At 39.0% G+C, this 13782-nt stretch overlaps 2 long non-coding RNA genes across 2 annotated transcripts in view; one reads left to right on the top strand and one right to left on the bottom strand.

Annotated features, from left to right (window-relative positions):
- Positions 1 to 9238: 9238 nt before the first annotated feature.
- Positions 9239 to 13782, top strand: part of LOC137503090 (uncharacterized) — a 32663-nt gene continuing 28119 nt past the window's right edge. The window contains exon 1 of the long non-coding RNA XR_011019040.1: positions 9239 to 9277. This is a non-coding gene — a long non-coding RNA (uncharacterized lncRNA). The remainder of the gene's footprint in view (positions 9278 to 13782) is intronic.
- LOC136885878 (uncharacterized) overlaps positions 12070 to 13782 on the bottom strand; it is a 77282-nt gene continuing 75569 nt past the window's right edge. Inside the window, exon 6 of the long non-coding RNA XR_010861630.2 lies at positions 12070 to 12197. This is a non-coding gene — a long non-coding RNA (uncharacterized lncRNA). The remainder of the gene's footprint in view (positions 12198 to 13782) is intronic.

Raw genomic sequence — 13782 nt, 5'->3', positions numbered from 1 at the left:
TGTAAACAGGTTCTTATTATAAGCATTCTTAACTTGAACAATCCTACTCAGTATCTCACGATAACTTTTTCTATCACTTGTGATTTTACTTCCTAAGTACGCAAATTCAGACACTTCCTGTAATGTTTCGTTTCCCAATTTTATCTCTGTACGTTTTATTTTTTGTCTACTGCATACTAAAATTTTTGTTTTATCTTTATTTATTTTCATGTTATTCATTTTCCAGTATTTTATTCATCATATGAAGAATCATTTGTAAATCTTCCTCACTCTCTGCATTTAATGCTATGTCATCAGCAAATCTTAACATTACAAGTTAAAAACTTCACCCTTTTTCCATATTGACTCCAAGATTTTACGTTAAAATAGCCATAAATAAGACATCGTCTACATGATGGTGTGCACAAACATAATCATTTTAATCTTTTAAACCAATTAAAAATCTTAACATGTCAGTTTTATTCCCATGAATAAAGTACTAGAAGAGGAGTGGTGGGAAGATCGAGAGGTGGAGGGCTTTGGTATACTACCCTACCCAGAGAGAATCTGTAAAAGGGAATGAATGAAGAAGAAAAGAAGATGATGTTATATACGATTCTCTTATTTTGAAAGCTGATACCTATTTGTTGAAGAATACTGAATAAAATATTCCAATTTACATTGTCAAACTCCTCCAGATCAACAAATGCTATAAATGGTTTATCATCCTTTTGATTTTGTTTTTCTATCACTCGCCCCAATGCTAATATTGCTTTGTGTTCCCATTCCTTTTCTAAAACCAAACTTCTAGTTACTCTGTCCATTGGTTTTTGTACATATAGATTGGATATGGAGATAATGAACATCCTTCTCTGACCCCTTTTTCAGTGTGAGCTTTTTCTTCTTTATTACCACAGCAAATTACACCAATTTCTTGATCATGGCAAGAGGTAACAGAAAATCCAGGGGAGTGATAAAAATAGGAAATGAACCTCTTGAAGTAGTGAAAAATTTTAAATATTTGGGCTGCATCATGTCACAAGATGGAAATTTGGATGGAGAAATTGATTTAAGAATACAGCAGTCTGTAAGTTTCCACCAGTGTGTGAGACACATTGTACAGAACAAAGATATACCAATGAAGTGCAAGAAGGTTTTATATTCGTCCTATTATAAACCTATACTGACCTATGCTTCAGCAGCCTGGACGTTGACTAAGCGGAACCAAAGTAAGATACAAGCAGCTGAAATGAGGTTCTTGAGGAGCGTACAGGGAAAGACGCGATAGAATGCGAAATGAGGAAATAAGGAGAAGCGTGGAAGTGTGTAAACTTCAAGAAGATATTGATATAGCAAAGCTGAAATGGTTTGGACACATGGTGAAGAATGTCAGGAGAGAGAATACCAAAAAGAACATTCATGTATACAGAGACTGCAGAGAGACCTAGGGGACGGCCTAGAATGAGATGGGGGAGGTCTGTTGTGGACTGTATTGCAAATAGAGGAGTCGATAGTTATAAAGTACTAGAAGAGGAGTGGTGGAGAGATCAAGAAAGGTGGAGGTCTTTGGTATACTACCCTACCCAGAGAGGATCTGGAAAAGGGAATGAATGAATGAAGAAGAAAAGATGATGATGATATATATGATTCTCTTATTTTTAAAGCTGATACATTTTTGTTGAAGATCACTGAATAAAACATTCCAATTTACGTTGTCAAACTACTTATCCAGATCAACAAATGCTATAAATGGTTTATCTTTTTGATTTTGTTTTTCTATCACTTGCCCCAATGCTAATATTGCTTCGTGTTCCCATTCCTTTTCTAAAACCAAATTGATCTTCAAATAATTGTTCTGGTATTTTGTTTTCCATTCTCCGTAATATTATTCTAGTGATTATTTTTGAGGCATGACTCACTAGACTCAATGTTCTGTATTGTTTACATGATCTTGCATTAGATTTCTTTGGTAATGGCATTATTATACACTTTATAAAGTCACCAGGTAACTCTTTAATCCTGTAAATATTACATACTAATTTGTAAATATAACTTTTAAATTTATCTCCTGATTTTTTTTAATAGTTCTCCAAGTATTTCATCAATCCTAAGTGTTTTTATTTATTTTTAATGTCCTGTAGAGCCATCTCAATTTCTTCTTTCATAATAGGTGCTCCTAAGTTATTCTGTTCTAATTCATCCTGTCTTTCTAATATATAATTACTGCTGTATCCTTTATACAATTCTTCACATTTGCACAATATAACAACTACAGTATACTGTACTGCAACATGTGCTCGAAGCCCAGCTAATAAAGTGCTACCGGGCGAGTTGGCCGTGCGCGTAGAGGCACGCTGCTGTGAGCTTGCATCCGGGAGATAGTAGGTTCGAGTCCCACTATCGGCAGCCCTGAAGATGGTTTTCCGTGGTTTCCCATTTTCACACCAGGCAAATGCTGGGGCTGTACCTTAATTAAGGCCACGGCAGCTTCCTTCCAACTCCTAGGCTTTTCCTATCCCATCGTCGCCGTAAGACCTATCTGTGTCGGTGCGACGTAAAGCCTCTAGCAAGACAAGAATAAAGTGCTAATAAAACCAAGCTTAAAGCGTTCACTGCTTATTTGTAGAGCATGACATACCCACCAACCTGAGCAAGATATTTGCATGGAACTCTTTAAAAGTTTAATTATTTGAATTTTTGAACACTGGTAAGACAAGTTATATCAAACTTTCATAAATAAAGCCGGGCCGAGTCGCTCAGACAGTTGAGGAGCTGGCCTTCTGACCCCAGTTTCGCAGGTTTGATCCTGACTCAATCTGGTGGTACTTGAAGGTGCTCAAATACATCAGCCTCATGTCGGTAGATTTACTGGTTCATAAAAGAACACCTGTGAGACTAAACTACAGCACCTTGGCGTCTCCAAAAACCGTAAAAGTAGTTAGTGGGACGTAAAGAATGAGGTTGAGAATGGCCTTAGAATAGGATATAAGAAAGATGATCTTATCATAGACTGCCTAGCTTTTCTGATTCCCTTGATACTGCTGAAAAACAAATTAACCAACTGAGAATCCAAGCAGCAAAAGCTGGCCTCCAAATCTCTTTCCAAAAAACAGAGTTTATAACCAACATCAAGTCAGCTCCCAGAGAGCTCATTGTGGAACAGGGAAAAATCAAGCAGGTGGAAAAGTTTAAGTACTTAGGCGAGTGGATAGTACCTAACAACTCTGAGAAAGAAGCAATCATGTGCAGAATCAACAAGATGGAGATGGCATATCAGCTGACTAGGAATGTCTACAACAAAAGATCAGTGTCCATCAACGCCAAGCTTAGGCATTATTGTTCAGTTGTACGCCCGGAAGCACTGTACGCAACAGAATGCCTTGCAATGAACAGAAAAGGTCTGATGGAGAAGCTAGAAGCTAAAGAAAGAAAATTCCTGAGAAAGATTCTTGGACCAATCAAAGAAAATGGTGAGTACAGGAGACGACACAACAGTGATCTGTACCAGCATATGGAGAGGATAACAGACACGATTTGGAAAAGGAGGATTAATTTTTATGGCCATATAGCATGCATGAGCACACAGAGGCAGACCAATAGGATCTTTTCCTACTTTTTTAACAAGAAAAGCAAGGGACCCTGGTTTATCGAAGTTGAAAAAGACCTTCAAGAAATAGAAACCACACTTGAAGACATCCAGAAACATGCTCCTCTCCAGAAAAAGCTCCAGGGATACAAGAGGTTCCAAGAAGGGCCAAAGTTGAAAACAGGCAAGAAGTGGACTGATGAAAGAAAGGAGGGTCACAGAATGAGAATGCGTGAGTACTGGGGAAGAATTAAAGCTCAAGGATGCAAACGGTTGAGATAACGTGGTCCACAGCAGGCCGAAATGAAAAAAGAAGAAGAAATTATTAATATTAATATCTTCCAAAGAAAGTAAGAAGTAATAATATATTACACTCGGCCATTTCTCATATTCTATTGCCATGGCAATAGCTTCCTCGTGTGAACGGGTTCTCGTTCAACTAGACCAGCCAGCGATTGTCCCGCAACTATTAGAGGACAATTGTCTCATCAACTGGCATCCTGTAAACTAGGCATTAGTTTTGACACATGGATTACAACTGCCAGAGCAAAAAGCAAAATAGAGGGAATCGAAATGAAGTCTCCGTGGAACATTTTACAAAAAGCAGCAAAGGATCGTATAAATAACATAAGAGATATGGAATAGGCTGGGAACTGAGAAACTACAAGATAAAATAGAGAGGCTGAAATGCTATGCCCATGAGTAATGGATGGAAGAAACAAGACTCCCAAGAGCATTGATGAATGATGGGAGGAGACTAAGGTCCCTATTACACTAGGACACTGTTGGCGACACCTGCTTGTGACCCATTCCCGTCTCCCTATCTGTTTATTCCTCAATCAGTTCCACTCGTGCTGTTCTCAAAATAGGTTGTTGTTTTCAACTGTGTTCATGATGACTGAGGTAAATGTTATGGAGAATAGTAGTGCTGGGGATAAGAAGAAAGTTTTTGCTAATTTACTTGATAAGCAAGTGTATACAGAGGACTTAATAACCCAAGCTGAAAAATACCCAGTAATCTGGAACAGTACAAGCACGTCTACAGTGAGAGAAACGCCAAAATAAATGCGTGGAATGAAATTATGGTGTATTTTTTACCCAATTTTGCGGACAAGGATGTTGCTGACAAGAATATTTTAGGAATGTGTAATTTTGTAATAACTGAACAACTTCACAAACAACATCCTGACTTCAGGGTAGCAAATTTCAATTCTCAATACATTTCTATTATTTTTATGAATGGTGTTTCATTTTGAAATCAACAAAATCACATTTTAAGCAGAACTAGCAAAAGTAGGTACTCACTTGTTGATTACATCTTTCAAAATGGATCTATATACTATTTCTGATGGCGACATCAGTGTCTAGTGAACTTCTGCTTTGGCGACACCTTCAGCACCACCCGTGTCCTAGTAAAATACAGGCCTAAGAGGCCAGGGAGAAGACAGATACAGAAATTGGAGTGGAGAGAAGAGTTGATGATGTACTGAAGGTATTTGGAGAGGAGCAGTGGAAGAACGGGCAGAAAAAGAGGCCATTGATCCCTTACCTTACCCAATAGAGGGTCTCATAAAGAACGAATGTTGCAACAGTGTCCAAACTCCTTTGGGTAAGACCCAATAGTTTCAGGACTAAGACAAGGAAGTATGTTGTTCATAACGGTAATGGATGAAACTGTGAAGGAGGCAAAGGAAAAAGTGGGGACGGGGAGCTGAAGGTGATATTAAGGTGGAGAGGAAGTAAAACATCAACTGGACATGCTGAGTGAACATACAGAGGGTCCAGAAAAATGCAGCTTAGTCCATTGTTTTCTCAACAGATGATGGTCACATGAATGGCGCACGTTTTCCAGCAGCTGACGGTGCAGTAATGAATGCAGTAAGATTGTAGTTTGAGCAGCGCAAGGCCGTACTGAAGTGGTGTTGGAAGTACGAAAACATGATGTAGGTACAATGGAAATGGCGAAATGTGTACAGAACTCAGCCACCAACACATGCAACAATTTATCGTATTCGGGATAAATTTGAAGCCGAGGTACTGTTCAGGATGTGCATAAGAAAAGGTCTAGCCGATCAAAAAACTTTGACAAGTCCAGCTTCCAGCGCTGTTTTGTTGCAACATTTTACTTGGTCACCGTAAAAATTTGTGAATCAGGGTGCACGTGAAACCGGGGTAAGCAGATTAACCCTACAACGAATTCTGAAAGCTGCAAAGTGGAAAGTGTACATTCCAAGATTGTTGCATGCTATAAACAAGGACGAGCCGTATCGAGGGAGTACCGCGAGTTGTTTGAAGGCATGCTTCACGAGGATTAACGGTTTGCAGGGATGGTTGTCTGGTCTGACGAGGTGCAATTCAAACTGAACGGTACTGTAAACCGCCACAACTGCGGGTACTGCACTCCTGAAAATCCTCACGTTCACGTGAATAACATGTTAATCTACCTGGTGTTAATATGTGGTATGGTCTGTCATCGCACGGTTTGATTGGCCCATTCTTCTTTGAAGGTACCATAACTGGTGAGGTGTATCTTCGTATGCTGCGAACATCGATTTTACCTGTCTTCCAAGAGGTGTTTGGAAATGAATGATTTTACCTACAACAAGATGGCGCTCCGTCTCACTACCACAGAGATGTCAGAGCCTACTTGGGTAAAAATCTACCTGGACAATGGATATTTCGAAGAGGATCTGTTGAGTACCCACCTTGGCCTCCAGACCTTACCTTACATTGAAAAATGAAGTTTATCGACAGAAGCCAGCTACACTGAACGAGCTATGAGAAGCCATCGAGCCACCGGCAACGCTGACAGCCATAGTTTGGTCAGCAGTTCAGCGGCATCGACATTGTTTGGCTGCTAATGGGGGTCACTTTGAACACACAAAATAACCTTCCCTCCATGCAAGGATTATAATGGTGTGTCATTTTGTTCCATTAATATTGAAAATCAAAGAGTGTCTACATTTTTCTGGACCCCTCATTATGAAAAGATTTGCTCAAAGTCATTGAAATGCATAGACCAGTTCAACAACACCAATTGATGAATTGGCAAATTATTTAAGAAAACTTGTGATTGGTAACAGATTGTATTATGTTATAGGTATAAATTCATGGGCAAGGTCTTTCCTAAAAAGATGCTTAAGATTAACATTATTTATTTTTGAAATACTTTGAATCAATAATAGCTCCATCAATTCAGTAGAGCGAATGTGTTCACTTTTCATGCCCCTTTTTAACAGAGACCATCATGTTTTTGTTCTTTCATCTTTGAATCTGTAGTTTCTTAAACCATACACATTAACACAGTACCTGTTCATTTCCTTGACTGTAGTGTGTGTGAAATTAGAAACATGCTCTAGATTTCTAACAGTCAAACTTTGAGATTTAGCTGATTGATTGTTTTCTTTGCAACTCTCTTAGCACTTTCATGCACTTTAATTGGCAATGTTCTGTGACTACTTTTGCATGTTTCTGTTATTCCAACAAGTTGATGTTCATACTTAAATTATTGTTCGCTTTGGGAGTTATACGAAGTACATAATGTATAATGCTGAGGATAGGTGGCCTCCCCCGACTATCTTTGTTTCTTTATAGGATTTAATTGGCTTTTGAATATATAGGGTCGTCGGTAACAAAGTGAACCGGGTGCATGAGCTTTATAGAGTTGGCTATACTGATAAATAATTCCATATCCCTCACCTTTGTCAATTTAGCAGCTGCCGAAGTTAGCAAATCAATCACCTCAAGGGAAAATTCAAATCGGCTTTGGGAGATGGTGTTGTTAAATCTGCACATGCTTAAGACCAGTTCGACAGCACCAATTAATGAACCGATGCCACAACTGGACAGCATCGACAATGACTAGGTTAATACCAATATAATTGGTCTGTTATTGGACGTTATAAATTTTCCAGCCAACTCAATTCTGGTTGCCAGTGTTTCGCCCCAGTGTGCCAAGTTGGGCTCATCAGTTGGCAAATAGCACACTCACCAAGACGCATGGCTAGTGTATACCGTGGAAGCCACTGTGTAGGCCACTTGGAGCCACCGGCAGTGCCAGTGCACTATGAGAGATTTTGTCTCATTTTCAAAAACTGATGCCTGCCTGGCCATCAGATGATAAAGATGTTGATTCCCATAGGGAACCTGAAATATTTGTTCTGAATGAGTTAATTTATAATACCAATATAGTTGGTCCGTTATTGGACATTATAAATTTTCCAGCCAACTCAATTCTGGTTGCCAGCATTCCACCCCAGTGTGCCAAGTTGGGCTCATCAGTTACACAAATCTGTAGCCGGTAGGTGCTTTCCTATGCCAGAGGACGCAAATTTTTAGCGTCGTTTCTCCGTATTTCTCTTTTACTTCCCATAAGATTCAATTTGTTCTAACAGGATTAAAGCTCCTAAATGATCATTTGTACCATTGTTTTCAATTTGGTTTACTTTTTGGTCAAGTTCAGATACCTTAAAGCATTTTTCTGATTTCATCACCATATCATACTTCTCAATATAAAGACTTTTTCCGTAATCTAATATTTGAAATCTTATCAATTTAAATATTTAGATTTAACAGAGATACTCGTAGCCTTTTCTTGACATAGAAACGAGACTTGTACTCCTTTTTTGTTTGTGGCTGATGTAGAACAGTTATATGCGGAAGATATGGTATGTTCATCGTTATCTGAATCAGAAATTTTACTAGATTTTGATGGAAATACGTCATTTCTGGGAGCTGGATCCTTCCTGTGTTTAACACTTTTCTGTTTGTGAACAGGATATATATACTAAAAACAGAAGGAACTTCTTTGGGGAGAATTCGCTTGATTGATCTGCTTACAGTGAAATCTGATACATTAAAATGCAAGCTACATACTCGTGCCTCGAAAGAGCTTGCCTGCATTTTTCTCTTAAACCGCACTCCGAAGGGAAATAATGGAACGTCACATTTTCTTGCTTTTTAGGGGTATCCGAAGTACATAGAGGTACACAAGAGTGCACCATGATTCTCAACCTCACGGACATTCACCGACAGAAACAATACTGACAATAAATTGCATAAAATCAGCACAACATCACAATGTCCTCCGAGAGCAGAACAGAAACCTGCTGAACTAATTTTCAGCGGCAAATTAATAGCTATGTCCCGGCCTTGTATATCTTGTAGGCACTCGTAGGCAACGGTAGTGCTGAGTAGCCACTTCAAGGATCATTTAGTCCTCTTTCTACATATAAATATAAACTTTAACATGTAAAACTCTAAATGTTTGAAAAAAATCATTACCGTGAGTACGAATTATAGAAACCAATACAGATAATCCTAATGCCCCCTCACAAACAGAAAATGTTAAAAAAAAATCATACTAAAATACAATTCATAGTCGTAGCTCGTTGGGCGTGACGTTCTTCGTAGCCCGTACTCCTTGACTATGATTTTTAGTCCTACTACATAATTATTCTTTGTCTTCTGCGGTGATAGGACTAACCACGGAGTACTGAACTTTCTTTGCCAAAGAAGTACCAGGCGTTACATCCTCTTTGGAGCCAGGCCCATGCACTCATTCTCTTTGGGCCCATGGAGCGTGGGGAGGAACGTGACGTCCCTGGCCTCCCAGTCGGTTTGCATCTTCGCAGTCCAACTCGGTCCAACTCGGCAAGTGCAAGAAGTCGTTACGTCGTTACCAAGTGTATATTCGTAACAAGAAGATAACAGGTAAGGCTAATACGCTGGCTATACATCAGATGAACATGTTTTAAGTCTTCAGATAATTGATTGAATATAATCTAACATTAGTTGCTGACGGCTGTGAACTGTCGCTCCACGTTAATATATTCTTACCGGTAGTTATAAGTTATAAACTTATCGCTGGCATAGACCTAGGTACCGGTATCTGTCAGATTGGTACAAATTGGAACTTAGGGAAATATTCCCATAGTTGTGAAGTAGGTAAGTGTTATATTTAGAGAAATTATATCGAGTGGAAAAGTACTACTCGTATTTGCATTCACTGTTCGGTTAGTTATTAATTTTACACTTTTTCTTCCGCCCTCCCTTCAGTCTTCATTGAAAGGAACCATACGTTCCCTCGTGGAAAAATTGCGAAAGGCTACGTTACTTGTTTAAATATCGTACTTCAGTTAGGCCTACTTTCCATTCTCGTAAATTTCTTTCTAAATTTAATTCCCTGCTCCAGCAGTCATAATGTACATTAAAAATTATTTCAAGTCCACTCTCGCGAATGGTTGCTAAAAATGTTGGTCATATAACAGTCCCAAAAATATTTTTTGTTAGGTACGGTACCTTTTCTGTATCTACCACAATTTGACCCCATTTTACTCATTAGACGGGATTGGGAAGTCATACGGTTAGATCCCAGAACAGAATACTGTTTGTAGCTATTAGACAGGTTTCATAATTTGCGTGAAAACTTTTAAGGCTTAAGTACCGGTACACTTTCCTCTTCGGATTACAGATTGACATCTTAACCCGTAAGAACCGAGGTCTTGATTTGTAACACTAACCACGATGTCCGGTCAGTGAGACCGCCGAAAGTGTTTCCCTAATACATGTATAAATTCTAACGTCTAGAAACGTTTCCAGTACTCGGTGACTTTTCCTGATGGGGAAATATGCAAATAGTAATGGAATAATCTATCACTTGATAAATCTTTTTAATTATGACGAAAGGTAGAAACACAGAAAAATATTACAATAAAGAAACTAAGGAATAATACGATATATCACTAAGTAACATGCAAAATTCTACTGCAGTCACTTAGAACAGTCATGACTAATCAGAAATGGTGGAATTTAATGAAAATTGTCATTTCTACTCCTGCTGAATGCAGCGAGAACATACTTTACTAGCGCACTCCAAACAGATTGTTGTTTTTTTGTTCTTTTTCGGTTTTTTTTTTTTTTTTTTCACCTGTGGCACAAGTACGAGGTTTTCCTTTTCTTGGGTCACGCTGATAAGTTGTTTTTTTTTTTTTTTTTTTTTTTTTTGCAACTTTTCATTTGAGGGTTGTGGTTCTTCTGGCATTCCCATAACTCTGCGGTTGCAAGCTCTCAGCTCGAACGTGAGATGAAAATCGTTCACTCTTCTTTCCATCTGCGGTTTCACAAGAGGCGGCAAGATCCAATATGAATTCTAACCTAGTTCTCACAGGATTATCCTTGAAAGCACTGTACATGACGGAGGCATTGACAGCACTTATGTCCAGGTCCCTGTAGAAAATATCCATTGGCCGCCGCCGTGTGCGCCATCCAGTGCAGTGAACCACACATTTTTCATCCAAGGCATCTATGCCTCTTGCAGTTATAGTACACTGTAATTTCAGGCTTATTGCACTGTCATGGTGCATAGAAGATACGAGAATCACAGCTTTGGGACTTCTGGTATCAGTTATGTCTCTGGTACATCTAAATTGACATGATCCTACTCTAGTGTTTGATGGCAAAAATGCCCGTGGAATTTCCCCGTTTATTCTCTTTGAGAGTTTCTACGTATGTCTTTTAGACACGTCATTGAACTAAACCAGTTGTTTGCAGTAATATTTCTGTTAGATCTGTTTAGGGGAGCACTGATTTGAAGTACTGCTTGAATAGGTTTTGAAAGATGACATTTTTCTACACTAAGTGTTAACCTGTCCAAGTTCTTACCGTAGTAGATGTACCCATTGTAGAATTGTTCGTAGCGTCAGTAAGGCACATCAGTTTTAGTCCATACTTGCACAGCATACTGGGCATATACACCTTGACTCTACACCTCCCCCTGAAGCTGACCTGCATCTCATCAGTAGGGCCTACATCCAGAGGATCAAACACTGAACGCACTCTGACAGTTCCTGACGAATGCGTCGAATACCTCAGAAATTGCTGCTGTAGGATCGATCTCTTTGCGTTCACTTCTGTCATCAGGGTTGTCAAATCTAAGGCTTGAGAGGAGAGTTTCAAATCTGGGTTTATTCATCACGCAACGGAATATTTCCCTCCTGGTACAACCTGTTGCAAAAATTGACTTTGTGCGTCCATGATTGGATATGAAAGCTGCAGAGTAAAACAAACCTTTGAAGGCTTTCAGCTCAATCATATCTACATTTCTCAAGTCTCTGAGTTTTGCATTTGTCCATCAAAGAATGATACCGAGAATACCATCCGTTATAAGATTCTATACAGATATGGGATGAGCTGCTCATCGTAAAGCTGGGAGTCTCAAAATATTGTTTGTGTCAGTCGGGCTCAGGTCTGGAATATGTAATGACTGTCCAGAGTCTAAAATCACTTATTTGAAATGAATGAAATATATTCACATGCAAAAAACATTGCTGGAGTTTCGCAAAATAAATCTTGTCATAGTATCAAAGACCAAAAGGTGGATTTTTAATGTGGCCTTTTTTTAAAATTTCATTTATCAGCGATTGCAGAGCTGTTCTTATTTGCTAATATATGTCCACGCATCAGCAGTGTCATATGTCCCCACTCCATAAGAACACTGCAGAGAGGTTTGTAATGGTATCCAGTCTTTAGGCACTCAGTCTAGCGATAGCCTGTGTACCACCACCTCTCCTAACCTGCAGGCCAGCATTCTGATGGTGAAAATTTTTTCAATCATTGCAGCGTTGTCGGATACCTGAAATCAAAATGACACGTGTGATCGAGGAAATAAATGGGCTCGTATTCTACAAGTTATAAACTTTGTTTCAAAAGGATATGTTTATTGTTATGTTAACATTATGGTTGGGGTTATTAATGCATGTACCTTAACATTTATACACAGACTGAAACTTACAGCACCGAGCAGGTTGGGTCATGTAGCTATGAGCTTGTATTCGGGAGATGTGTTCGAACCCCACTGTCGGCAGCCCTAAAGACTGTTTTGTTGTTTCCCATTTTACACCAGGCAATTGCTGGGACTGTAGCCTATCTTAAGGCCATGGTCTATTCGAATCCTAACCCTTTTCTGTACCATCGTCACCGTGTCAGTGTAACGTAAAGCAAAATAAATTTAGTTTATTTAATTATTCATAGCAGTTCTTTCAATTTCAATATATTTTCATTTTTCTGAAGAGCTGTTAAGCTTTTTGTCATTCTTACGAGTTTCATAAAAGTCTCTGCATGACATTGAAGAAAAATTTACAGAAATGAACAGCTCAGACCTAATGAAGTCAACAAAACATAATTCTCATAGCTGACAATTTCATACAAACTTGCAGTGGATTCGTACTACCTTAGGTAGCTGTCTGCTATTACATGTTATTTTCGCCAGATGGACAACCCGAGAATTGCAAAAAAATAAAATTTAAAAAAATACTTAAAATCTATGAACTCACACCAGATACACCAAGGAGTGAATGAATCTATCCTCTTTGAAAGAAATTTCTTGGTACTTATCAGAGTTGGAAACACTGGCGTATTTCTCTCCAGGTTCAAAATACGGGACAATTGCTTCCCGGATAGGAACTGTCTGGGACGTGGGACATTTAACACTTACACGGTACTGTCCCATAAATTCCGGGACTTCTAGCAACCCTGGATCAATGGAACACAAACTGGCTAACCATTTAGACTTGACACCTCAGTGATAACAACCAGGCAGGCTATAAAAACTCATTTTTGTAAAGAAATTAAAAGTTGTATTGACTGGCAAACCTTTCACATTGGCCTACTGCATTCGCTTAATTTGAAAATATATTTTCACATACAGCTAACACGTTTCGTGTGGTCACAATGTGACCCGAAGAATGTTGCTCTTTAGTCAGCATGAAGTTTCCAAAATTGCTGAATAAATAATTACGTTCTACGTACAAATTTCTGATAAGTAATGGCAACATCGTGTTCATATTGGTAAAGCATTGAGGCATGATGCTAGGTTCAATCCGAAGGAATTTTTTTTGTATATCACTTCAGGTTACCCTGTGTTCAGATTGTTGTCTAACTTATATTTTTAGCGTGATTATGGTGAATGAAGCGTACAATGTTGCTGCCTTCAGGTGGCAGATAGTTGCTTAATACAAAGAGTACCACCCTTTTAATATCTTGTGTGGTCGGCTCCATGGCTAAATGGTTCAAAGCGTGCTGGCCTGTGGTTCTTGGGTCCCAGGTTCAATTCCCGGCAGGGTCAGGAATTTTAACCGTAATTGGTTAATTCCCCTGGCATGGGGACTGAGTGTATGTGTTGTCTTCATCATAATTTCATCCTCATCACGATGCAGGTC

The sequence above is a fragment of the Anabrus simplex genome, chromosome X, assembly GCF_040414725.1.
Source record: "Anabrus simplex isolate iqAnaSimp1 chromosome X, ASM4041472v1, whole genome shotgun sequence".
In the NCBI taxonomy this organism is placed as follows: domain Eukaryota; kingdom Metazoa; phylum Arthropoda; class Insecta; order Orthoptera; family Tettigoniidae; genus Anabrus; species Anabrus simplex.
The sequence above is the reverse complement of the archived record's forward strand: the minus strand, read 5'-3'. Positions and strand labels throughout refer to the sequence as shown.